Source organism: Saccopteryx bilineata, chromosome 1, assembly GCF_036850765.1.
Source record: "Saccopteryx bilineata isolate mSacBil1 chromosome 1, mSacBil1_pri_phased_curated, whole genome shotgun sequence".
NCBI lineage: Eukaryota > Metazoa > Chordata > Mammalia > Chiroptera > Emballonuridae > Saccopteryx > Saccopteryx bilineata.
This window is the reverse complement of record NC_089490.1, coordinates 228,960,611-228,986,876: the sequence shown is the minus strand read 5'-3', so window position 1 is coordinate 228,986,876 and position 26,266 is coordinate 228,960,611. Positions and strand designations below refer to the sequence as shown.

The 26,266-nt window shown below is 39.7% G+C and overlaps 1 protein-coding gene across 9 annotated transcripts in view; it reads left to right on the top strand.

Moving 5' to 3' along the window:
- The first annotated feature begins 334 nt into the window (after window positions 1-334).
- DISP1 (dispatched RND transporter family member 1) overlaps window positions 335-26,266 on the top strand; it is a 193,888-nt gene continuing 167,956 nt past the window's right edge. For 8 of the 9 annotated variants that reach the window (XM_066237679.1, XM_066237651.1, XM_066237607.1 and 5 more), the window contains exon 1: window positions 335-552. The gene's annotated coding sequence lies outside the window, so the exon portion shown is untranslated. The remainder of the gene's footprint in view (window positions 553-26,266) is intronic. The other variant, XM_066237642.1, reaches the window with a different exon arrangement.

The following is a 26,266-nucleotide window of genomic DNA, read 5'->3' as shown; positions in this document are numbered from 1 at the left end:
TATGCCTCAGTTCACTGCTCTGAGGGGTTTTCGTCTGTTTTGGTTTGTTAAAGGAGTGCTAGCATGGTAGGTGATGAAGCAGTATCACTTCACTTGTACTGTGTAGGGTTGTGATTAACTTCTATCTTCACATCAACTTTCAACTAGATCGTGAGGGTGGAAGTCAGGGTCTGAATCACCGTGCTCTTCCACGGCGTGAGCAGACAAGATGCCTGGTCAAGCGATTGCACTGATCCCCTGGAAAGAGAAGAGAGACTGCAGTGTTCCGCAGGCAGGGAGCTGGCAGGGCGGGACTTCCGGTTCTAGTCACTAAAGCCTTCCGGCGTGAGGCGGAAGCCCGGCTCTGGTCCAGATCCGAGCTGGAGCGCTCGAGGCACTTGTGTCCTCAGTGGATGTTCATCCGCCCCGCTGCCGCGCCTGGCACTGCTGGACGGGGAGACCGGGTAGGGACGGGAGAGTCGGGATCCTCCACACCGGTGGAGGAAGAATCGGGACCCCCGATTTCAGGGAGGGGACCATGATTCCAGACCACGGAGAGCCCTAAGGGCAGAGGTAAGGAGCTAGGGAGGGAGGCACCGGGACCCTAAGGCTGAAGAGGCTGGGGGACGGGGAGTTGCGGGCAACACTGGGTAGGGATGCATCTCGGAGGAGAGTCGTCCCGTGTGGGGGAGTGTCCTGGGACTTGGCTGATTGGGAGGGTAGCACGAGATAGCAAAGGTTGGCTTACAAGGGAAGGTTCCAGAGGAGGGGTCAGTCCTCTGATGGTCGTTGATGAGAAGGACGTCTTGACCTAACGGATCAGAAAGATGATCAGCTACCTATTGGATGCTGATCTCCTATTGCTTCCTTTTCAGTTAGTGCTGGCAGTGCATGCGTGGTGTGTATGTGTGTGTGTGTGCAGGCGCGCGCTTGCGCTTGTGCTTCTGCTTCTCCATGTGGATTTCAGGAAAATATTTTACATTCCTCAGGAACCTGAACTCTTCCTCACTCAGGTTCCAACTTATGCTGCATGTATATATTTATTAAACAGATCTAGTTCTTTAAAGTTGTTTCATACAAGCAAGCCAACCAAAATTTTCCCTTTGGAGTCTTCTCTACCCTGCAGAGTTCGGGCTTATGCTTATTTCCTTTGTCGTGGAATGAATTTTCAAGTGCATTAGGATTTATGGTGATAATTACATGGAAAGCCAGCTATCAACATTTGCGTTTACAATTCATTGTTTTCCTGCCTAATTTTCAAACACAAAATATTAGACGTTGCCCTGTTGGGTTTGGTTTTTGAGTTTAACCAGTAAGAGCAATTTAGATTAGGGTACAGTCAATTACTAAATTACAAAGAACTTTTCTTTTTTTTTTAAGTGAGAGAGAGAGACAGACAGGAAGGGAGAAAGATGAGAAGCATCAACCTGGTACTTGCGGCACCCTAGTTGTTCATTGATTGCTTTCTCATACCTGCCTTGATGGGGGGAAGAGGGGCCCTCTAGCGAGCCAGTGACCCCTTGCTCAAGCCAGTAACCTTGGGGCTTCAAGCTAGTGACCTTTGGGTTCAAGCCAGCGACCATGAGATCATGTTAATGATCCCACGCTGAAGCCAGCAACCCTGCGCTCAAGCTGGTGAGCCTGTGCTCAAGCCAGCTACCTCCATGCTTCAAACCTGGGTCCTCTGCACCACCACCTGGTCAGGCTAAATTACTAGGAACTTATGGTTACTTTTTATTTCTGCTACAAGGAAATAAATGTATTTGCCATTGGCAATATTTTGAAAAAAATATTGAAACCCAAGATTTGTTTTGATATACACATGAACACATTTAGTTTTCCTTAATGGCCAATGTGTAATATATCAGTGGTCCCCAACCCCTGGGCCATGGACCGGTACCGGTCCGCAGAGAAAGAATAAATAACTTACATTATTTCCGTTTTATTTATATTTAAGTCTGAACGATGTTTTATTTTTAAAAAATGACCAGATTCCCTCTCTTACATCCGTCTAAGACTCACTCTTGACGCTTGTCTCGGTCACGTGATACATTTATCCGTCCCATCCTAAAGGCCAGTCCGTGAAAATATTTTCTGACATTAAACCAGTCCATGGCCCAAAAAAGGTTGGGGACCACTGTAATATATGGGCTTGTTGTTAATCATTAGTGGAGCTAATTATAAATAGTTATTGTATAGTCTACTTATGTTGATGCAGTGGCTGAAGCATCAACCTGGAATGGTGAGGTTACCTGTTCAAAACCCTGGGCTTGCTGGGTCAAGGCACATATGAGAAATAATGACCAGGAGTTGATATTTCTCAATCCTCTACAGCACCCCTCTCCCTTCGCTCTAAAAATCAATAAAAAAATTAATAAGAAATAGTTACTGTATACATTGTATTTATGTTTTATTGGATGCAATTAATATGTACTTCCTAATCAGCATCATATAGTGTCTCACTTCAGTGTGATAAAGAAAAACTCTCCAGCCCTGACCGGTTGGCTCAGCGGTAGAGCGACGGCCTGGCGTGCAGAAGTCCCGGGTTCGATTCCCAGCCAGCGCACACAGGAGAGGTGCCCATCTGCTTCTCCACCCCTCCCCCTCTCCTTCCTCTCTGTCTCTCTCTTCCCCTACCGCAGCCGAGGCTCCATTGGAGCAAAAGATGGCCCGGGCGCTGGGGATGGCTCCTTGGCCTCTGCCCCAGGCGCTAGAGTGGCTCTGGTCACGACAGAGCGACACCCCGGATGGGCAGGGCATCGCCCCCTGGTGGGCATGCCGGGTAGATCCCGGTCGGGCGCATGCGGAAGTCTGACTGCCTCCCCGTTTCCAGCTTCAGAAAAATACAAAAAAACCCCCAAAAACAAAAAACTCTCATAGCTTTAATTAGATGATAAGTGAATCGTTTGTTGGCCACAAACTGAGCAAAGCAGCTAGGGGAACCATAACATTGTCATTGGTGGAGGGTGATATCTGATGATTCTTTTGCTTGTTTTCGGTGTTTCATGTTTCAAGTGTTAAATTTCATTATTTTAAAAAATTACTCTATTGGTACAGGTAATTTTTAGATCTGATTTGGTGCCCTGACTTTGCACTGATTCACATAAACTAAAACATTTTATGTTTACTGGTGCCTTGGTGTCTTGCTAGCTTATAAATTCTTCTTTTCCCAGCTTTTTGATGTACAATTGACAAATGAGAATTGTATATATTTAACGCATAGAATGTGATGGTTTGATATACATATGAATTGTGAAATGATTACCACAATCAAGCTAATTAACAGATCACAACCTCACATTGCTACCATTTTATTTATTTTTGTGTGGTGAAAATACTTAAGATCTACTTTCTTCCAAATTTCAAATGTACAATATTAACTATAGCTTATAAACTCTTGAAAAAAGATCTGTGTTTGAGATTGAGATGTATAATTTCCTTATGTTTAGTAGCATGGCTGATATTTATCAGTGGAAAGCAGTGTCTAAACAAACAATGCCTTAACATGTAAATGAGTATATTGAATAGTGTTCAAATTAGGAAATGAAAAGATGACATTGGTTTTTAGTTATTGAATTAACTGCTATGTAGATATCTATATATTTCATTTCTATAATTTAATCTTGTCTTTCAATGAGAAAATATTGTTTTTCCGATAAGGTTTGTTCTGAGTTTTCCACATATTGGTTTTAAAAAAATGTAGTCTTCCTCCTCTCCCTTGGTATTTGGGAGATAAAGCTTTATATATGAAGGTCTTTGGTCTAGTTCTTGGTAGAGGACCCGTTTCTCTTTGACACACGAGAACCCTGCCCTTTGTGGCAAGTTTCTAGTTATATGTCTGAATGGTATGTTTGAAATTTGAGTGCCTTGTGTTCTGGATAATCTCTGGGATTTTTATTCTTTGTTCTATCTGTAGCATAAATTTCTTAGCTTTAAATTCTATGTGTTATTCTGTAGGATTTAGATGTATTTTATAGTTTAACCAATTGTGGCAAATTTTTTTATTATGGTGCAGCAAATTACTAGTCATTCTTATAGATGCATTTCTGCTACAGCGAAAGATCTATATCGGTGTTTCCCAACGTGGGGCCCACGCCCCACAGGGGGGCAGTTCGATAGTTAAGGGGGGCAATTTGAAAATGGACTCCACATGATTTTAACTCTTTCGCCCTGGGCCATGTAAATGCAATGCTAGATATTGGTGCCAAATTTAACAAAAAATGCAATTCTTAAATAATTGCGGTAAATAATTTTAAGTATAATTTCGTTTGACGAGACCAAAATATCAGCTGGGTGATTGGCGTCGTCAAGTAAACTTCGTCCTGGGTTCACCGCGGAGCGTGCCGTCTGCCGGGGGGAACCCCGGACGTTTTAAAAACTCGCTAAACAACGCAGTTATTCTCACCTAATTGCCCATCGCAACTTCTGTAGTGTTTCACATCATTCAGTTGGTGTTAATTTGAAATAAGTGTCAGTCAAAACTGTTGTAAAAGCTCGTTGATTTAATAAATATACATATATATATATTGTATAGATATAATTGGTATTTGATTTTATTTTTATCAATATTAAACTCTTTATTAAGTACTTCTTGCATCGGGGCTAGAAAGCAATAATATTTTATAAATATTATTGGGGCTATAATAGTGCATGCACAACAATTTTAATTTTAGAAGCATAACTTTTCAGAAAATTTTGTCAAGTGGAAAAAATATAGACACCTTTTGATTTGCAGTGGTAGTGTAGTAAATGTGTTATATACATTTAAATAAATATGAATTTTTAGTATACATTTACTCTATGTCACATTGAATATATTTTAACACATATTTTAATATTAGTTTTTAATTGATCTTATTTTTATTATAGCCCATAGTAAAATGAGTGGTGCAAGCAAGAAAAAAACTCGTCAATATTCGGAGGAATATTTAAAATTTGGGTTCATACCCGCTGTTCACGATGAGCAGATTCCTTTTTGTCTTTTATGCCAGCAATGCTTGACCAACGAATCAATGAAACGAGGTCGTCTTGAGGCGCATTTGAAGGCGAAACATAGTGCTCATATTAATTCAGATTTGAGTTACTTTAAAACTTTAAAGAAAAATTTTGAAAAAAGAACATTAAAGTCTCTATTTACTGCTCATACTTCAACTAATAATCGTGTTCTTGAGGCTAGTTATCAAATTTCTTTATTCATCGCTAAAACTGGAGAAAATCACTCTATAGGAGAGAATTTAATAAAACCATCAATATCAGCATTTCTTAAAACGGTTCTTGAAAAAGATGACAAAGATGTAAAAGCTATGCCACTCAGTAACAATTCTGTTAGCAGAAGAATAGATTAAATGAATGAGGATATTGAAAAACAACTTATTGAAAAGCTGAAAACAAGAAAATTCTCTTTGCAAATGGATGAATCAACTTTGAGAGACAGTGAGGCAGTATTGATAACTTACGTAAGCTATATTGATAAAGGACATTTTGCTGAAGAAATGTTGTTCTGTAAAAGATTAGAAAGCACCACTACCTCCAAAGATATATATAATAAGCTAAAAAACTACTTAGATGTCAATGATATACCAATGAAAAATATAACAGCTTGTGCTGCAGATGGTGCTCCCAATATGGTGGGCAAGAAAAATGGCTGCTTAAAATTGATGAAAGATGCGAATCCAGAAATGATTCTTGTGCATTGTGTTATTCATAGGGAAAACTTGGTAGCTAAAAACATCTCGCCTGTTCTGAATGAAGTATTACATACAGTAATGAAGTGTGTTAATGCTATTAAAGCTAGTGCCAAATGTGAGCGTCTTTTCAAGCTATTTTGTGAAGAACAAAATGAAGACCATGTGAGACTTTTACTTCATACTGAAGTAAGATGGCTATCTAAAGGAAACAGTTTGAAAAGATTTATGGAACTGTTTGATACTCTTAGTGATTTTTTAAGCAACAAACCTGAAATGAAGTATCTGTTAACAATAGATGGTAAAGCATTTGTGAGTTATTTAGCCGATATCTTTGAAAAACTAAATATATTAAATAAGCAACTTCAAGGAACAAATAAAACTCTTGTCGATGCAAAAGCAAAGATATTTGGTTTCATTACCAATATTGAGTTATGTCAGAAACATATTAACAACAAAAACTTTAAACAGTTTCATTGGCTCCAAAAATGTAAAGTAAGTGATACCGCTTTACTTGTTATTGTCAATCATTTGAATATTCTATATATTCTATTGGCTGATTTAAAAGAAAGATTTTCTGATTTAAAACAAATTGATTTCCCAACATGGATGATGCAGCCAATGTTAGTGGATTTGTCTGATATATCAAATATGCAGTATCAAGAAGAACTCGCAGAATTGCAAAGTGATGAGTCAGTTAAAGCTTTATTTAATATCAAAGGAGCGATGGCATGGCTTTGTGAGGAAACAGAAATCAAATACCCAAATTCAACCAAATGTGCAAGAAAACTATTGCTACCGTTTCCACCTTCATTTTTAGCTGAATGTGGATTTAGTGCTGTAAATGATTTACTGGTAAAATAAAGAAATCGGCTGGATATAACACAACGTGGAGACTTGAGACTAAAGCTAACAAATTGGAACCTAATATAAAATCTCTGTGCAGCAAGCATCAAGCGCAAGGATCACACTAAATTAAAATAATAAATTAATATAGAAAAATCTGTATTAAAATTATTTGGAATTTAAATTTCTGTTTTTCATTATATGTTTTGAAATTTTACTTACTGCGTTTTGTTAACAATTTCATAGTGATTTCTTCCTAGAATCTATCATTTATGTTTATTAAGTGAACAAATCAATTTTTTAATGTTAAAAATTATGTATGTTACATAGGGGGGGACATAAAAATTTTAGAAAGGTTAAGGTGGGGCATGGCACAAAAAAGGTTGGGAAACACTGAATATGCACATTGAAAGAACTATGAAAACAGTGATAACCAAAACTCTCTTCATATGTGCATACTTATACACTGTGTTTTTCTTACTTATCAGTTTGTAATATATGATGTAATTTGAACTTTTTTTTTTGGTTCTATAATGTCTTGTGATCAATTTTATAATATACAGTTCATTCTCAGTTAGCTGCATACCCTGTTAGAAAGTTATTTCCTGTCATTTGTTATGAAAGGGAGAATTTCTTAATAGCTGAGGAACACAGCTTTTGGATAGGGAGATACCAGGTGGAGTGTTTATCTCCTGCTGACTTGCAAGCATGGCCCTCAACAAGATGGGCTGAGACCCAGTGGACATTTCTTTTATTATTATTATTATTATTATTATTATTAAAGAGAGAGGTAAAGAGACAAACTCCTGCAGGCATCTGGACCTGGATCCACCCCAACAAGCCCCCTACAGGACGATGCTCTGCCCTTCTGGGACCGTTGCTCTGTTACTCAGCAATCAAGCTATTTTAGCACCTGAGGTGAGGCCACGGAGCCATCCTCAGTGCCCAGGGCCAACTTGCTCTGAACCAATGACTCATGGCAGCAGGAGGAGAAAGAGAGAAAGAGATAGAGAGGGAAGGAAAGGGGGAGAGGTGGAGAAGTAGATAGTTGCTCCTCCTATGTACCCTGGCTGGGAATTGAACCCAGGACTTCTACATGCTGGGTGACGCTCTACTGCTGAGCCAACCAGCCAGGGCCTGGATCCCTTCTTTGTAAGTTTGGAATTTTTTTTTTATTATTCATTTTAGAGAGGAGAGGGAGAGACAGAGGAGAGACGGAAGGGGGAGAAGAGCTGGAAGCATCAACTCCCATATGTGCCTTGACCAGGCAAGCCCAGGGTTTCGAACCGATGACCTCAGCATTTCCAGGTCAACGCTTTATCCACTGCGCCACCACAGGTCAGGTGTGGATCCCTTCTTTCAGTATCACTCTCTGTCCTGTTTCTTCCGCTAATTTAGACTTTTCTCAAATAGTGACTAAGATGACCTTGGCCTCATAGGAACTAAGGGTGTCAGAGCAGCCCAAATAACTGTGGTCTTATTAGTACAGCCTTGTCCAACCTGCTGAGTCCATAACTCTTGGCTGATTATCCAGCCTCCAGGCAGGTGGTTATGGTTGTGAGCCACTTGTTTACATTATTGTTGTTTGAAAATTGTTTTAAAACTAAATTGTAGTTGGTTGGATTATATAAATGAACTTGACTTAGGATTGTGTAGAGTAAGGCATCCCATGAAATCATACATGAATTTTTCTTTGAAAATGGTATGATATACCTCATAGTTACAAATACTTTAGAAAAGACAATGATTGCCCTTAGTCTTTGTTACTAGGTTTTTAATATTTTAAGGAAAAGAAAAGCTACTGGATAAAAGACTTGGCAGAGGGGAGAGAAGCTAACCAGTTCCAGTGACATATTAGGGAATCATGGTCAGAGCTGTCTGCAGTGTTTGGAAGGAGTTTCTTAGCTCTTAGGTTTTTTAGAATTTTGAATGCTTGGTGATAAGGAAAATCAGAAAGACTTTTAGTTGGTATTATTGTTGTTTTTTAAATACCAGACAGATGGCAGATGGTACAGTCCCTTATTGTCTGCAGGGGGCAGGGAGAGAAATCCCTTCCCCTCCATGAGAATGACATGGTGGAGGCTCTTAAAATTCATGTGGTCGTTAGGATCATGTAGAGAGGTTTGAGCCCAGGGTTGCAATGTGAATTTAAAAAACAACAAATATTGAGGTTTATTTTAGCACTTATCTCAGGCATGGAGATTGATGAAAACATCGCAAATATGAGAAGACCCAGCACTTTATATGAATGAACTTGTCTTAATTTAAGTGGAGGAGGGGCAGGCCCTAGAAGTGATATATAGTCTACTTCCAGACTTTCCCATAAGAACTAATGACCAAGCAGGTAAGAAATATTGTGTCAACTCCTGAAATATTAAACCTAACTGAGGAGTATTTCATAGAAATTGAATAGAGTTGCAAAAATAAAAATAGTACAAGTCACCAGTTATATATTCTTTCTTTAGATTCACCTATTTTTAAGATTTTGCCCTATTTGCTTTGTTATACAGACCACACACACTCACTCGTATGAAATACATTCTTATGATGAATTGCTAACTTTTTTTCCAAATAAACAGTTATTTATTGGCTCTAATTCGCTGAGTGCTCACTAGAAAATACCTTGGGAGAGAATCTGATTCGACTCCAGAATTTTCATAGGAACTCCTGTTAGTCTGGTCCTGTCCTCGTACAACTGATTTTTAAACCGAAACACAGGACTTGACACATTTCTTTCTGTTCAGTTGTATTCTGCCTGTGTTTCAGCAGTTCAGTATTTCACCTCTAGAGATATTTTGGTCTCAATTGTCTACTTGCTTATTTGCTATGCCTTTTGGCTTTGTCTTCTGCATTTGTAATACTTACCTCCTAAAGTTTGTGTTGAGTAGGGGCTGGCTTTGGATTGATCATAGCTAAGTAGCTAATGCTCTTGTTAGGGCGTAAAGGCAGATTGTCTACAGACTCTTTTATACAAAGTTTTCTGCAGAAAAGTATGACAAGTGATAGTTCTCTGGACTTGGTGTTATTACATGGGAGACCCAAGAATTACGTATAGGTCTTCCCAAAGCTTATAGTGAGTTTTCTGTTCCTTGACACTCACTTTTAGATCATGTCTCTGAAGAGTAGGAAAAAATTAATGGAATTAGGTTCTAATATACCTGCCTCTCTCCTAGCCCTCAAAATGAAATGTCACCACTTAAATCTAGAATATTTGAACACTTGGTTTAAAGAAAACATCTGGGACCTGCCATTTCTTATGTTTATGATTTTGCTTTGGAGTTTGGTCTTTGAACTATATATGAACCCTTATCCATACTCTAAAGACTTTTAAAAACTTCCAAGAACTATAAAAAGGCTTAATAAAAAAGACCTGTAGAGAGAAATGATAATTTTTAAAGGTTTATTTTATTGTTTTTAAAGGGGGGGGGGGAGAGAGAGACAAGAACATCATCGATCTGTTCCTATATGTGCCCTGAGTGGGGATTGAACCAGTAACCTCTGTACTTCAGGAGGATGCTCTAACCAACCAGCCTGTCTGGCCAGGGTTGAAATGATAATTAATGTTCCTGGAAACTAGGCTTGCCAATGGCCTTGGTCCATTATTATTATTATATAGATGTATAACTATACATAAATTATATATAAATAGATATAGATTGTATGTAGAAATTATTTCCATTTTTAGCCAGTGTCAAACCTTTAAACCCCAATCCAACAATTTTTATTTAGACACATTTTTCAAAGCTTTGGTTCAAATCTTAGTTCTTTATGTCCATATATATATATTTTTAGTTTATAAAAGTACATCTGTTTACTAATTTTGCTAATTATGTTACAATGTCCAACTCTTTATCTCCCTGTGGTATAATCTGGTTTAGAGGCAGAAGATTTAAAATAAAAGCTTTTGTGTTGAGCAGCCTCTTTTTTTTTAAATTATTAATTTTAATGGGGTGACATTGATAAATCAGGGTACATATGTTCAGAGAAAACATCTCCAGGTTATTTTGACATTTGATTATGTTGCATACCCATCACCCAAAGTCAAATTGCCTTCCATTACCTTCTATCTGCTTTTCTTTGTACCCCGCCCCTCCCCTCTCTTATCCCCCCTGTAACTACCACCCTCTTGTCCATGTCTCTGAGTCTCATTTTTATGTCCCACCTATGTATGGAATCATATAGTCCTTAGTTCTTTCTGATTTACTTATTTCGCTCAGTATAATGTTATCAAGGTCCATCCATGTTGTTGTAAATGATCCGATGTCATCATTTCTTATGGCTGAGTAGTATTCCATAGTATAAATGTACCAAAGCTTTTTAATCCACTCGTCCACTGACAGACACTTGGGCTGTTTCCAGATCTTCAATATTGTGAACAGTGCTGTCATAAACATGGGAGTGCATTTCTTCTTTTGAAACAGTGCTATGGTATTCTTGGGGTATATTCCTAAAAGTGGGATAGCTGGGTCAAAAGGCAGTTCGATTTTTAATTTTTTGAGGAATCTCCATACTGTTTTTCATAGTGGCTGCACCAGTCTGCATTCCCACCAGCAAATCCTTACCAGCACTTATTCTGTGATGTTTTGTTGATGAGTGCCATTCTGACTGGTGTGAGGTGGTATCTATCTCATTGTGGTTTTAATTTGCATTTCTCTAATGATTAGTGATGTTGAGCATTTTTACATATGCCTATTGGCCATCTGTATGTCCTCTTTGGAGAAGTGTCTATTCATTTCTTTTGCCCATTTTTTGATTGGATTGTTTGTCTTCCTGGTGTTGATTTTTACAAGTTTTTTATAAATTTTGGTTATTAACCCCTTATCAGATGTATTGTTGAATATGTTCTCCCATTGTGTAGTTTGTTTTTTTATTCTGTTCTTATTGTCTTTAGCTGTACAAAAGCTTTTTAGTTTGGTATAGTCCCATTTATTTATCCTGTCTTTTATTTTACTTGACTGTGGAGATAAATCGGCAAATATATTGCTGTAATAGATGTCAGAGAGCTTACTACCTATGTTTTCTTCTAAGATGCTTATGGTTTCACGGCTTACATTTAAGTCTTTTATCCATTTTGAGTTTATTTTTGTGAATAGTGTAAGTTGGTGGTCTAGTTTTATTTTTTTGCAGGTAGATGTCCAATTTTCTCAACACCATTTGTTAAAGAGGCTGTCTTTACTCCATTGTATGTTTTTACCTCCTTTGTCAAATATCAGTTGTCCATAAAAGTGTGAGTTTATTTCTGGATTCTCTGTTCTGTTCCATTGATCTAAATGCCTGTTTTTATGCCAGTACCAGGCTGTTTTGAGTACCATGGCCTTGTAATATAACTTGATATCAGGAAGTGTGATACCTCCCACTTTATTCTTCCTTTTCAAGATTGCTGAGGCTATTCATGTTCTTTTTTGGTTCCATAAATGTTTTTGGAATATTTTTTCTATATATTTGAAGTATGTCATTGGTATTTTAATTGGTATTGCATTGAATTTATAGATTGCTTTGGGTAATATAGACATTTTAATGATGTTTATTCTTCCTAATTATGGGCACAGTATATGCTTCCACTTGTTTGAATCTTCCTTGATTTCTTTTATCAGTGTTTTATAATTTTCCGAGTACAATTCTTTAATCTCCTTGATTAAATTTACTCCTAGGTACTTTATTTTTTTGGTTGCAATAGTGAAGGGATTGTTTCCTTAACTTCTCTTTCTGACAGTTCATTGTTGATGTATAAAAATGCCTCTGATTTCTGAGTATTAATTTTATATCCTGCCACCTTGCTGAATTCATTTATCAAGTCTAGTAGTTTTCTGACTGAGACTATAGGGTTTTCTATGTACAATATCATATCATCTGCAAATAATGATAGTTTTACTTCTTCTTTTCCAAATTGGATGCCTTTTATTTCTTCTTCTTGTCTGATTGCTGTGGCTAGCACCTCCAGAACTATGTTGAATAAGAGTGGTGAAAGGGAGCACCCCTGCCTTGTTCCTGATCTTAAGGGGATTGCTTTTAATTTTTGCCCATTGAGTATGATGTTGGCTGCAGGTTTGTCATAGTTGGCCTTTATCATGTTGAGGTATGTTCCCTGTGTTCCCACTTAGCTGAGAGTTTTGATCATGAATGGGTGCTGGATTTTATCAAATGCCTTTTCTGCATCCATTGAAATTATCATGTGGTTTTTCTCCTTCCTTTTGTTTATGTGATGAATCACATTGATTGATTTGCAAATATTGTACCAGCCTTGCCTCCCCAGAATAAATCCTATCTGATGATAAATGATTTTCTTCATATATTGCTGGATCTGGTTTCCTAATATTTTGTTGAGGATTTTAGCATCTAAATTTATCAGGGATATTGGCCTATAATTTTCTTTCTTTGCATTGTCTTTGCCTGGTTTTGGAATCAGAATTATGCTCGCCTCATAAAAGATGCTTGGAAGTCTTCCTTTCTCTTGAATTTTTTGAAATAGCTTGAGAAGGATAGGAGTTAGTTCTTCTTTGAATATTTGGTAGAATTCACTTGAGAAGCCATCAGGCCCAGGACTTTTCTTTGTTGGGAGTTTGATAACTGTTTCGATCTCATTTGTTGTAATTGGTCTGTTTAGGTTTTCTGATTCTCCCAGATTAATTTTTGGAAGATTATATATTTCAAGGAATTTGTCCATTTCATCTAGGTTGTCTAATTTTTTGGCATACAGTTCTTCATAGTATTTTCTTACAATATTTTGTATTTCTGTTGTTTCAGTTGTTATTTCTCCACTCTCTTTTCTAATTTTATTTATTTGAGTCTTCTTTCTTTTTTTCTTGGTGAGTCTGGTTAAAGGTTCATCGATCTTGTTTACCTTTTCAGAGTACCAGCTCCTGGTTTCATTGATCCTCTGTATTGTTTCTTTAGCCTCTGTCATTTATTTCCTCTCTGATCTTTATTATTTCCTTCCTTCTACTACCTCTGGGATTTCCTTGCTGTACTTTTTCTAGTTCTTTTAGATGCAGGGTCAAGTTGTTTATTTGAGCTTTTTCTAGCTTCTTAAGGTATGCCTGTAATGCTATGAACTTCCCTCTCAGAACTGCTTTTGCCGTGTCCCATAAATTTTGAGTTGATGTATCATTTGTTTCTAGGAATTTTTTAAATTTTTTCTTTGATCTTATTATTAACCCATTCATTATTTAATAACATGCTATTTAGTTTCCAAGTGTTTGAGTAGTTTTCAGTTTTCTGTTGTGGTTAATTTCTAGTTTCATGCCATTGTGATCAGAGAAAATGTTTGATATGATTTCAATCTTCTTAAATTTGTTGAGAGCACTTTTGTGCCCTAACATGTGGTCTATCCTAGAGAATGTACCATGAGCACTTGAAAAGAATGTATATTCTGCTGCTTTAGGGTGAAAGGTTCTGGAGATATCTATTAAATCAAGTTGATCTAGTGTGTCCTTTAAGTCTGCTGTTTCTTTATTAATTTTATTTCTTGAGGATCTATCTAGTGATGTTAGTGGGGTATTGAAATCCCCTGCTGTTATAGTATTGCTGTAGATCTCGCCCTTCATATCCATCAAAGTCTGCTTTATATATTTAGGTGCTCCTGTATTAGGTGCGTAGATATTTATAATGGTTATATCTTCCTGTTGGATTGCTCCCTTTATCATTATGTAGTGACCTTCTTTATCTCTTACTATATAGCAGGGGTCCTCAAACTTTTTACACAGGGGGCCAGTTCACTGTCCCTCAGACCGTTGGAGGGCTGCCACATACAGTGCTCCTCTCACTGACCACCAATGAAAGAGGTGCCCCTTCCTGAAGTGCGGCAGGGGCCAGATAAATGGCCTCAGGGGGCTGCATGCAGCCCGCAGGCCGTAGTTTGGGGGTGCCTGCTATATAGTCTTTGTTTTAAAGTCCATTTTGTCTGATATAAGTATTGCTACCCCAGCTTTTATTTCATTTCCATGAAATATTTTTTTCCATCCTTTTACCTTCAGTCTATGTGCATCTTTCGTTTTAAGGTATGTCTCTTGTAGACAGCATATGTATGGGTCCTGTTTTCTTTTCCACACAGCTACCCTATGTCTTTTGATCAGATCATGTAATCCATTTACCTTTAAGGTTATTATCGATATGTAGTTGTTTATTACCATTTTATTCTTTAAAGCTGTATTCCTCTTTTGCTATATTCTTTTTCTTCTTTGATCTGTTTATAACAGGCCCTTAGCATTTCTTGCAGCATTGGTTTGGTTGTAATGAATTCCTTGAGATTTTTTTTTTTGTCTGGGAAGCTTTTTATTTCTCCTTCAATTTTAAACAATAGCCTTGCTGGATAAAGTAGTGTTGGTTGTAGGCTCTTGTTCTGCATTACTTTGAATATTTCTTGCCATTTCCTTCTGGACTCAAGTGTTTCTGTTAAGAAGTCAGATGTTATTTTTATGGGGGCTCCTTTGTAGGTGATAGCCTTTTTTTTTTTCTAGCAGCTTTTAATATTTTTTCTTTATCACTTAACTTTGTTATTTTAATTATGATGTGTCTTGGTGTAGATTTCTTTGGGTTTCTCTTTAATGGAGTTCTCTGTGCTTCTTGAACTTGTGAGAGTTTTTCCTGCATTAATTTAGGGAAGTTTTCAGCTATGATATGATTGAACAAAGTCTCTATCCCTTGTTTTTTCTCTTATTCTTCAGGAACCCCTATGATGCAGTGTTATTTCTCTTCATGTTGTCACAGAGCTCTCTTAGAGTTTCCTCAGACTTTTTGAGTCTCTTTTTTTTCTGCTCTGCTTCTGTGCCTTCGTTTATCTTGTCCTCTAACTCACTGATTCAATCCTCAGCTTCATCCATCCTGCTTTTAATTCCTTCCATTGTGGTCTTCATTTCTGATATTGTATTTGTCATTTCTGACTGATTCTTTTTTATTATTTCAATGTCCTTTTTTATATATGCTATGTCTTTATTTAGGTGTTCATAATAACCATCTATTGTTGTTCTAAGATATTTCAGCATCCTAACAATTGTTATTTTAAACTCTGCATCTGGTAATTTGGTTATATCTGACTCATTCAGGTCCTTTTTCTGGGGATTTCTCTGTCTTCCCATTTTGTCTGTGTATAAGAAGGCTTTGGCCACTGGAATCCAATGAGTGTGGCCTCTGTGTTCCCTAGGTGTGGTCTATCTGCAGGCCCACCACTCCCTCTGCCACTGCTACCTAGGGCATTGGGGTATGGGCGTTGCCTGTACCAGCCCACTGGGCTGTCACTGGGATTTCCGCCTCTCCTCCACAGGAGGAACTATGATCACATGCCTGGGTCTACAAGCCTTGCCGGCTTCAGTCTTTGCCCTGCCCCCGTGTGTGGGGTTATGTGCTGCACCCAGGGGCCGCAACCCTCCGCACCACAGGCAGGGTGAGCACCTTTGCTCAGCTGCTGGTGTCCACCTGTTTCCGGTCTTTCACCCCGCCCCTGCGGGAGGAACTGGCTCCTGCGTTGGTCCGTAAGCCTTGGTTCCGTAGGCTTGAGGAGGCTGCCTGACCATGTGTCCTTGCTTAGCGGTGGGGCTCCCGCCCTTCCCCCACAGGTGGGGTTGCAGGCGGCCTGCAGCTGGGCCTGACCACTTTCGCACATCCCCTCTGCCCCTGCCAGGCAAGACTGAGCTCACACCTGGGCCTCAGTCATGGCCAGTCGGCTTCTGCCCTTGCCAAGGAAACCACTCTGTGTCACCCCCCACTGCCCGCCCTCTGGTGAGCCCTCAGCCGTGTGGGTGGGGGTGCTGCAGCTCAGACCCTAACACTCAATACTGTAGTCCTGGAAGCTCCATTCTTCTAAGCGGCTCTGCTCTGAGTGCTGCAGGAGAGCTTGTTTGGCTAGTGTCCTGCTTCCTTTTGCTGGTATTGCTGTTTCCAGGGGAAATATTTGCTTCAGAATTGGTCAGTGACTCAGCCCAGGGTTAGGATGGCTGTCCCTCAAAATTTTTCTCCCTGTGCCTCCTAGATTACACTCTCTTCCTGCTGCTCCGGTCCTCTCCTCCTGTCCTGGGAGCCCCAGGTGGGTGGTTGTGAGAGGTTTTCTGCGCAGTCCCTTTAAGAAGAATACTGGGTCTGAGAAATCTGTCTCTTTCTCACGAACAGTATCCTGACTTGTTTTGCAGCTAAATACTGTCCATACGTCTCTTCTAGGTTCTGGGGCTACAGGCTGGGGCTTTTTTCCTGGGATTCAGGACCCTCCCCTCTCTGCTAAACTCACTTCCCACCACACAAGTCTCTCCTGGCTGCCATTCGCTCCGGGGAGCTGGGCAGCCCTCTTTGTGTTTCCGCTTTTCCTACCAGTCTCAGTGTGGCTTCTTCGGTGTTCCTTGGTTAAAGAGTCCTCTTAGTTTAGTCCAAAGTTGGTTCTTCCAGATGATGGTTCTTAAAATTAAGTTGTTTATTGATTTTTTTAGAGAGAGAGGAGTGAGAGAGAGAGACAGAGAGAGAGAGAGAAGGGGGAGGAGCAGGAAGCATCAACTCCCATATGTGCCTTGACCAGGCAAGCCCAAGGTTTCGAACTGGCGACCTCAGTGTTCCAGGTCGACGCTTTATCCCACTGCGCCACCACAGGTCAGTTAAAATTAAGTTGTAATCCACTTTGGTTCTGGGAGGTGGAAGTTGGTACGTCAGCCTACTCCATCGCCATCTTTCCCAACCCTATGTTCATTTTTTTTTTTTTTTTTTGGTATTTTTCTGAAGTTGGAAATGGGGAGGCAGTCAGACAGACTCCCACATGCACCCGACCGGGGTCCACCTGGCATGCCCACCAGGGGGTGATGCTCTGCCCATCTGGGGCATTGCTCTGTTGCAACCAGGGCCATTCTAGCGCCTGAGGCAGAGGCCATGGAGCCATCCCCAGCGCCCGGACCAACTTTGCTCCAGTGGAGCCTTGGCTGCGGGAGGGGAAGAGGGAGACAGAGAGGAAGGAGAGGGGGAGGGGTGGAGAAGCAGATGGGCACTTCTCCTGTGTACCCTAGCTGGGAATTGAACCCGGGACTCCTGTACACCAGGCCGACACTCTACCACTGAGCCAACCGGCCAGGGCCGACCTATTTTCATATTTTTAAAGTTAATGTTGTTTATAGCTAAGTCTAGCTTAGAAAAAAAAATCTATTAGTTGGTGAGATTAATTCTATATTTATTATGTAGTGAATGGGAAATTATACATGCAATAATTGGGTTTTCAATCAGTTAGCAACGTACTAGTAGAAAGAGCCCTAAACTGAGTGTCAAGAAACCTGATTCTAGAAATAGTTTTGCTGCTAATGGGCTTTGATTGGATGAGGTGTTGACCTCTCAGCCTCAGCAACTTCCTATGGAAAGGGGGCTGGATTCCATCAGTGTTCTTATTTCTCTGTTTTCCCATTGTTTTGGCAACAGCCCTTCTCTCAGCAGCTGCTTCATAGTTCCAATCTGTGGGAAGTCCTTTTTCTAGACCGAGAATGGCTAAATTATGGCCCCCAGGACCCTATTCCACTCTGATAGTCTACAGCTGTGCTATCTAGTGCAGTAGGTGCAATTCCTGTGTGGCTCTTTTAATTAAAATGAAATAAAAAAATTCAGTTCTTCAGTCACATCAAGCCACATTTCAGATGCTTCAGTGCCACACGTGGTAGTGACTACCACATCAAGACAGTGAAGCTAGCAAACATTTCTGCCCTCTCGGAATGTCCTATTGGATACTGTTCTTTTGGATGCTCTTCTAGAACCTGCTCTGTATAAAGCAGGGGACAGATCTCAATAACATAATTCATGTGGAAAATGGAATCACTCAGGATGGAATATTTGTGTCTGGTGCTTAGTTACCTCACTCGGTGACACTGTTCATCACTGCCAGGTCCCTTCTCAGGAGGGACAAGTAATTGCAGAGACAGATACAATGTGAAGAAGGACTTAGAGCTCCCAAAGACTTGGTGTTCACACAGTCATTTCTTGTATATTTTATACAACAGAGGAAAGGAGATATGGAAACTGAATCTACATTGTGAGATCTAGTATTTATCTGTATAATGCCTTCAGATAGCCAGTTCAAGTTGTGTTCAAACCCTTGAAATGCATTACATTTGTTTTAAAAATGGCCAGGATTGGTGTCTGTGTTAGGGAAATTTGGCCAGAAAGGTGTGATTTGTTTAAACCAGTGGTTTTAGCCTGTTAGCTCCAATGCTCTATTTTTATAACAATATTTTATTATTCCTCCTGTACAATCCTGAAATGAATTCATAGATATACTGAAACTTATAAACCTGATTGCAAAAAAAAATGAACATAAAATTTTCAGTATAATATAAGGGAGAAATAAAAACCAAGTCATTTATAATAATTTTTAAATAAGTGTGTGATCTACACATAACAAATGGTCAACTTCTTGTACCTGTGTTTAGAATGACTGTCAGTGAGACACCTACAAATGCAGACTTAAGCAGGTAAGTTGTATATACACTGAATTATATTGCTTTTTTCTGGTGATTTTCTAAAATGGTGAATGACTTGGTAAAATTCTGGGAAAAGTTAGGTACTGTCTTGCGTTGGGAATATTTGGTGATTGTCTTGAGCATCATGTTAAGCATTCTGAGATAAAGGCCATCCTCAGTAGAAAAGAGTGTTATGATTGATTAGCCATGTCTGCCATAGGTGGAAGGGGGCATGGCTACACATTTTATCTCTGAGATAGTTCAGTGGGTCTTCCACATCCCAGTCCGACGACACTCTATCCACTGCGCCACCACCTGGTCAGGCTTCAGTGGGTCTTCATGACCAACACCCCCACCCCAGAGCAATTACGAAGTTTGTGGTTGTACAGTGATGGGTGTGTTTTTGTAGTTAGCGTTTAGTGTTTGAGAACCAGGGTTTCTAAACAACCCACAGAGTTGTGGAAAGTCCCATACAATGGGGACATATCCTATGAGCAGCTTGGTGTCCTTCATTTAGAAACATTCTCTAGCTTGGAGAAGAGTCCAATTATGGAATCTGTTCTGAACAGAATGCTCGCTGGTCTTAAACAGATACCAGATATCTGTTCATCAGGGATATTATTATAGGTATCTGGGCATTGAGTGGGAGATTATACCATGTGACCTAGAGGGGCTTTTCCAGCTCTGTGATTTCATGAGTATAAGTCAGGGGTCAGCAGACTACAACCCACAGTCCAAATTCGGCCCGTTTTAGTAAATACAGTTTTATTAGAACACAGCTACATTAATTCCTTTATATATCGTTATTGGCTGCTGGGGCTACAGTGTCAGAGTTGGGTAGTTGCTGTGAAGACCTCACATCCTGCAAAGCCTAGACACTACTGGCCCTTTACAGAAAGCATTTACAGGTACCTGGTATCAGTAATACTTTTTGAATGGAAGCAGAGTGTGAGCTGATGTTCCTAAATATGTGATTCTTATGTCCTTAGTTTTCTGTGTATACAACGATTCTATAATCTTTTCTATGTCAGTGTAGCCCTGAAGACTAACCAGTTGATAGATCATTGATAAAACTTAGAGCTGGAGAGTTCTCAGATTGATTCTTCAGATGTCACTAAGTAAAGTAGTACAAAGGTATAATGTAAAGTCTATATTGATTTTGTGTGTCTGGTTCCTCATTCTTTAAAATTGGGCTGATAGCATAACACTCCCATAGTGATATCATACTAACTGGTAGTTATGAAATACTTTGAAAGTCATGAATAAAAAATGTTGAATCTCAGAATCTTCTGAAATCTAAAAGTGAGATGATGGTATTGCTAATTTGTTGGCATTGTCTAATAAACACTAACTTACAAAATAACCTTCTGAGCACTTATTTAAAATACTTTAATACTTTAGAGAGGTTACAAGAAACAGACATCTGTTAATCCTTACTTAAAAAAGAAAATAATACCAGTTTGAACCTCTCAGTGTGTTAGAGTATCAGTGTTCTCCAGAGAAAAAGAACCATTGTCATTTGTGTGTGTGTTTAAAAAGAGATCTATTTTAAGAACTTGGCTCATGGCCCTGGCCGGTTGGCTCAGCGGTAGAGCGTCGGCCTGGCGTGTGGGGGACCCGGGTTCGATTCCCGGCCAGGGCACATAGGAGAAGCGCCCATTTGCTTCTCCACCCCCCCCCCCCTCCTTCCTCTCTGTCTCTCTCTTCCCCTCCCGCAGCCAAGGCTTCATTGGAGCAAAGATGGCTGGGGCGCTGGGGATGGCTCCTTGGCCTCTGCCCCAGGCACTAGAGTGGCTCTGGTCGAGGCAGAGCGACGCCCCGGAGGGGCAGAGCATCACCCCCTGGTGGGCAGAGCGTTACCCCTGGTGGGCGTGCCGGGTGGATCCCGGTCGGGCGCATGCGGGTATCTGTCTGACTGTCTCTCCCCATTTCCAGCTTCAGAAAAATACAAAAAAAAAAAAAAAAAGAACTTGGCTCATGAAATTGTGGAGATTGGCTAGCCCAAAATTTGTAGGGCAGGTCAGCACGCTTGGAAGGTCAGGCAGGAGTTTATGCTGCAGTCTGGAGGCGGAATTCCTTCTTAGGGAAACACAGGTTTTTGTTTTCACAGTCTACAGTTCATTTTAAGTGAGTCCCACATACGCAATTGAGGATAACCTCCTTTACTAAAGTCAACTTATTGTATTTATTAACCACATCTACAAAGTACCTTGACTGCAACACTGAGGTCAATGTTTGATTTAAAAAACTGGGTGCTGTAACCTAGCCAAGTTGACCCATAAAACTATCAAAGTTAGTATTTAAAACACATTTGGTATATTAACTAACCATGTATAAAAAATATTGCATAGACAGTAGTAAATAAGAGAGTGTCTATATTTGCTGTCTTTAAGGGATTAGTTATGTTTTCATTCGTGTGTGAAAGAATGAAAAAATGGATAATTTAATTAACCTTGTCAGCCTTTAAAACTTAAAAGCTATTCTCTTTTTTGTGTTTTTTTTTAATATGTTGTGTGTGTGTGTTTAAACCCTAGGTGCCTTACATAGTTTAAAAATTATCGTTTTATTTTTATAAGTTAATGCTCTCTTGCTGACCTTTTTGCATAAAAATTTCTAGAGCTGGGGGATTAGTTTTAATTTTATTTACTCTAATTTTCATCATTTATGATTGAGAAACTGGTCCCAGAAAGGTAGAGTGAATTGCTCAGGTGATAACAGCAAGTAGATGAACCAGGATTAGAAACAAACTCCATTGCATTCAATTGAAAGGATGCACTTACTGCAGCGCTACTTCCGGTTAATTTTATTACTCCTGCTTTGTATGTGTGTGTGTGTGGTTTTTGTTTCCCTTGGGAATATAACTGTGAAGACGGGGTTGGAAAGGGGAGTGGAAGGTACAAGATTGTGAAGTAACTTTCCTTTTTGAGGAAAACATAAAATATTTCGACAAATGCCAACTCCAAAGTAGTTCAAGACATTTTCTGTGCTAATTGCATCTTAAGATATGACAGCATTTAAGAATGTAGACTCAGGTAATCAAATAACAAACTGTTTTAGTGTATGGGCTCAAGATGACTAGATATGAGGCAGAAAGCATCTTCTTTAACTTTCTAGTGTGATTATTTCTGAACCAGACCTGGAAACCATTTTACTTGGGTTCCAAAGGTAGATAGAATTTGCATTTGCCTCAGTGACTTGGTGTGTTTAGTTATCAGTTTAAAAGACCTCTGTGATGCTTAAAGAGCTTATTAGAGTCTTTCTGGAACACTTAGGTGGAAGAGAACCCCTCTGCACAATTTTGTAAGCTAGGTTGTAAATGGAAACTGAGAAATTTGTGTATGTCTACATTTGCAAGAAAAAGGAGTTAAGAAAAGTTTGTTAGAGTCCGTTAAGGAAAAGAAATAAGTTTGAATGCTTTTTTTTAAAGTAAACTCTAACTGCTTTTTTTAAAAGATGCAATTAAATAGACATTAATATTTGAGTGATAATGATTTTCTATAGTTTGAGTATAAGGTAGAGCAGCTTCATATTTTTAGACCTCAGTGTTTCAAATTATAGAACATCTGTTCCACAATCCTATAGTTTATAAATATTGGTGACCTGTAGTAGCATTTGATTTTCATTGAAGATATAATGGCAATTATTACCTCCCAAAAGGCAGAGTAAGTGTATTGGGAGTCAGTCATTAGTGTTTGTCCTGTTGTCCTTGGTACTCACTCTCCTGCTGTCTCTTCCTTTCCCTGCTAGTCTTTCCTCCACTGGATAAGATGCTGTCTCATCTCACAAGTGCCCCATGCATTCAAATACCCATTTCTCTTTCTTCTGTTATTAAACCTTTTCCCCTAAAATGAAATCTTTATTTCTCTCATAACTGGTAGCAAATCCATTATTCGATTAAGTCAGTTCGATTAAGGTGTGGAATGACTGATAGACCTTGGGATTCTAAGATATATTATAGAAGTTATGTGTGTTGTAAAGTGAAACTTGTAAAACTACACAGAAAACTTGTTGACCTAAAGAATTAGTAGAATTAGTAAGTGGCTTAATATACAGTGTGTCTGTAAAGTCATGGTGTACTTTGACCAGTCACAGGAAAGCAACAAAAGATGATAGAAATGTGAAATCTGCACCAAATAAAAGGAAAACCCTCCAAGTTTCTGTAGGATGATGTGGCAGCATGTGCACATGTGCAGATGATGACGTAACACCGTGGATACAGCGGAGCAGCCCACGGCCATGCCAATCGAGATGTTGACGGTACAGAGGAAAGTTCAGTGTGTTCTGTGGCTCACTAAATTCAAATCCGTCACCAAAGTGCAACGTGAAATATCGGCATGTTTATAACGAAGCGCCACCACATAGGAATAACATTACTCAGTGGGATAAGCAGTTGATGGAAACTGGCAGTTTGGTGGAGAAACCCCATTCTGGTAGGCCATCAGTCAGTGATGAGTCTGTAGAGGCTATACAGGATAGCTACCTAAGGAGCCCTAAAAAATCTGTGCATGAGCCCACATCGCACTGCACTGAATAGGTTTTGAAACTGGGAGAGTTTTTCTTTTATTTGGTGCAGATTTCACATTTCTATCGTCTTTTGTTGCTTTCCTGTGACCAGTCAAAATTGCACCATGACTTTACGGACACACTGTATATAGATTGCTTGTTTACCTTGTTACTTCACACTTTCTTTTTATTTTTAGATTTTTAAAAAAATTATTGATTTTAGGCCCTGGCCGGTTGGCTCAGCGGTAGAGCGTCGGCCTGGCATGCGGGGGACCCGGGTTCGATTCCCGGCCAGGGCACATAGGAGAAGCGCCCATTTGCTTCTCCACCCCCCCTCCTTCCTCTCTGTCTCTCTCTTCCCCTCCTGCAGCCAAGGCTCCATTGGAGCAAAAGATGGCCCGGGCGCTGGGGATGGCTCCTTGGCCTCTGCCTCAGGCACTAGAGTGGCTCTGGTCGCGGCAGAACAATGCCCTGGAGGGGCAGAGCATCGCCTCTTGGTGGGCAGAGCGTTGCCCCTGGTGGCCGTGCCGGGTGGATCCCGGTCGGGCGCATGCGGGAGTCTGTCTGTCTCTCCCCGTTTCCAGCTTCAGAGAAAAAAAAATATATATTGATTTTAGAGAAAGGGAGAGAAGGCAGGGGAGGAGCAGGAAGCATCAACTCATAGTAGTTACTTCTCATGTGTGTCTTGACCAGGCAAGCCCAGGGTTTCAAACTGGCAACCTCAGTGTTCCAGGTAGTTGCTTTATCCACTGCGCCACCACAGGTCAGCCCCCCCCCCCCTCCTTTTTTGTACTTCTAATTTCTAAGAGAACATGTTCCTTCCCTAGAGGAGTTGAGAAGAGGAGAAAATAATGGGAAAGAAGGGACAGGACCTTTTTCTACTTGACAGCAAATAGGCATGGCTACTTCTTGACCTCTCCTCCAGGTCCCTCCTCTATAATTTCACTACACGTTTTTATCCGTCTGTTTGTGTTTGTTTGCATACTCGTCTTATGAAATATAGCCCACCTCTTAGTTACAGGTTCCTATCTCCTGACTTGCTGTTAGCTACATACTCCTAATTGAGGTTGTCAAGTTATGTATTCTTCCATGAAGTCTAATATTTTACTGTTTCTCAGAACAGTAATAAATTCTATTGACAGGATGAATATTTTTCCATCAAGGAGTAAAAGTCACCACTAAATGTTTCTTAAAAATATCTCTAATAATACTGCCTTATTTATTGATCATATACTATGTGCCAGGCACTGCACTGGGCATTTTATATATATTATGTTCAGGCCTTGTGGCAACTCTTATATGAAATATATATTTATATTTCCCTTTTATAGATGAGGAAACTAAAGCTTGCAGTGATTAAAAATTTTATTTAACTTTATGCTGCTTGTAAATGGTGGAGCTAATTCTAGAGCCTGTTTGCTCTTGATTATACGCTGTTTTCCACTCTATTTCAGAAGCACCTTGCATGTTTTGGTACTTACACCTAAATTACTATTTTAGAGAGTGTGAACAGCATGGTGATTCTACTTTTTTGGAGGGAGATATATCTGCATACTCCTAGAGGTGTTTGTTCTATGATCCACTTGTTCCACTTGAAACTTTTATGAAATGCAATCAGTTTATTACTGAATGTCTTTTTCCAGGTACCATATTTAATGGGGCAACTAAGGCAGCAGATGCTTATGATGTTTGCTGCACGGATAAAAAGAGTAACAAAGGGAGGTGGCAGTGGATGTAGGGACCCTTCACATAAAACTTCATTTCTTTTGGAATGTGAAGCAGAACTTTTCTCATATTACAGCTGCAGGGCAGGGCTAGGATCCAAGCTTTGATTAAAAGCACCCACACCCCTTTTTTCCTTCACTTGACAACCATGAGTTCTTTCCAGCTGAATAGGATAATGGAGAAGAATGATGAATGAATTTCCATCTGCCGAAAATATTTTTTAAGACAGTTTCATTCTTTTACACCTCGATAAAAGAGGCCGCTTTGAAATGAAGAGTAGATTATCAGCTACCAAATAGGTAGTTACTAGATCCCTGCTCTAGAAGCCAGTGTAGGTGATGCTGGTGGAGGCAGCTGCCATTCACAGCTTGGTCTGATATACTTTCTCCCCGGGGAGGGGCTTGGGGCTGTAAGAATTCAAGCATTCTTAGAGTCTTTCCTTTTCATCCTCAACTTGTTGGTTTTAGATTGGGGTGTTACTTTCCCTGAGACTTCTTAGGTTATTGGGCTGTCAAGGTCAAATGCAAACCAAACTTTTAGCATGATCTGCAGTAGATCCTTTTAGGAATCGGATCATGAGAGAACTAAGCTGTTTGGAGTAGCCTGCCCTCCTCCCCAGCTGCTTGGGCTGTGCGGGATGGGGTGTGGGGGTCACACTGAATTCCTGTGCTTCCAGAATAGTTCATGGCTCTTGATGCTATTTGACTTTATTATGGCTGCCTCGTAAGATCACTTCAGCAGCAGGATATTATAGAAAAATGTTGTTGGCCCTTTAATACTGTAACCTAGTTATTAGTTACTAGAAAGCCCGGTGGTCATACGAAATGATCGCTGTTCTAGATATTATAAATTGTAATTAAAATGATTTGTGCAAAGGTGTCTGCTAATTCAAACTGAATTACCCAGGGCAGGCGGCGAGGACACCCCTTTGCTTACTGCCCCACGGGGTTTCCCCCTTCTACTTGCTTAATTGCTTAAAGTAGAGTGCAATGAAGGAAACCACTGGTGGTACATTTCTTAAGAGCCACCGCTAGCTCAATAAATAAAGGTGATTTAAATAATAAAATGTTAATTCACATGTCAAAGATCTCTTTGTACACAACATTTCTTGTGTAGATC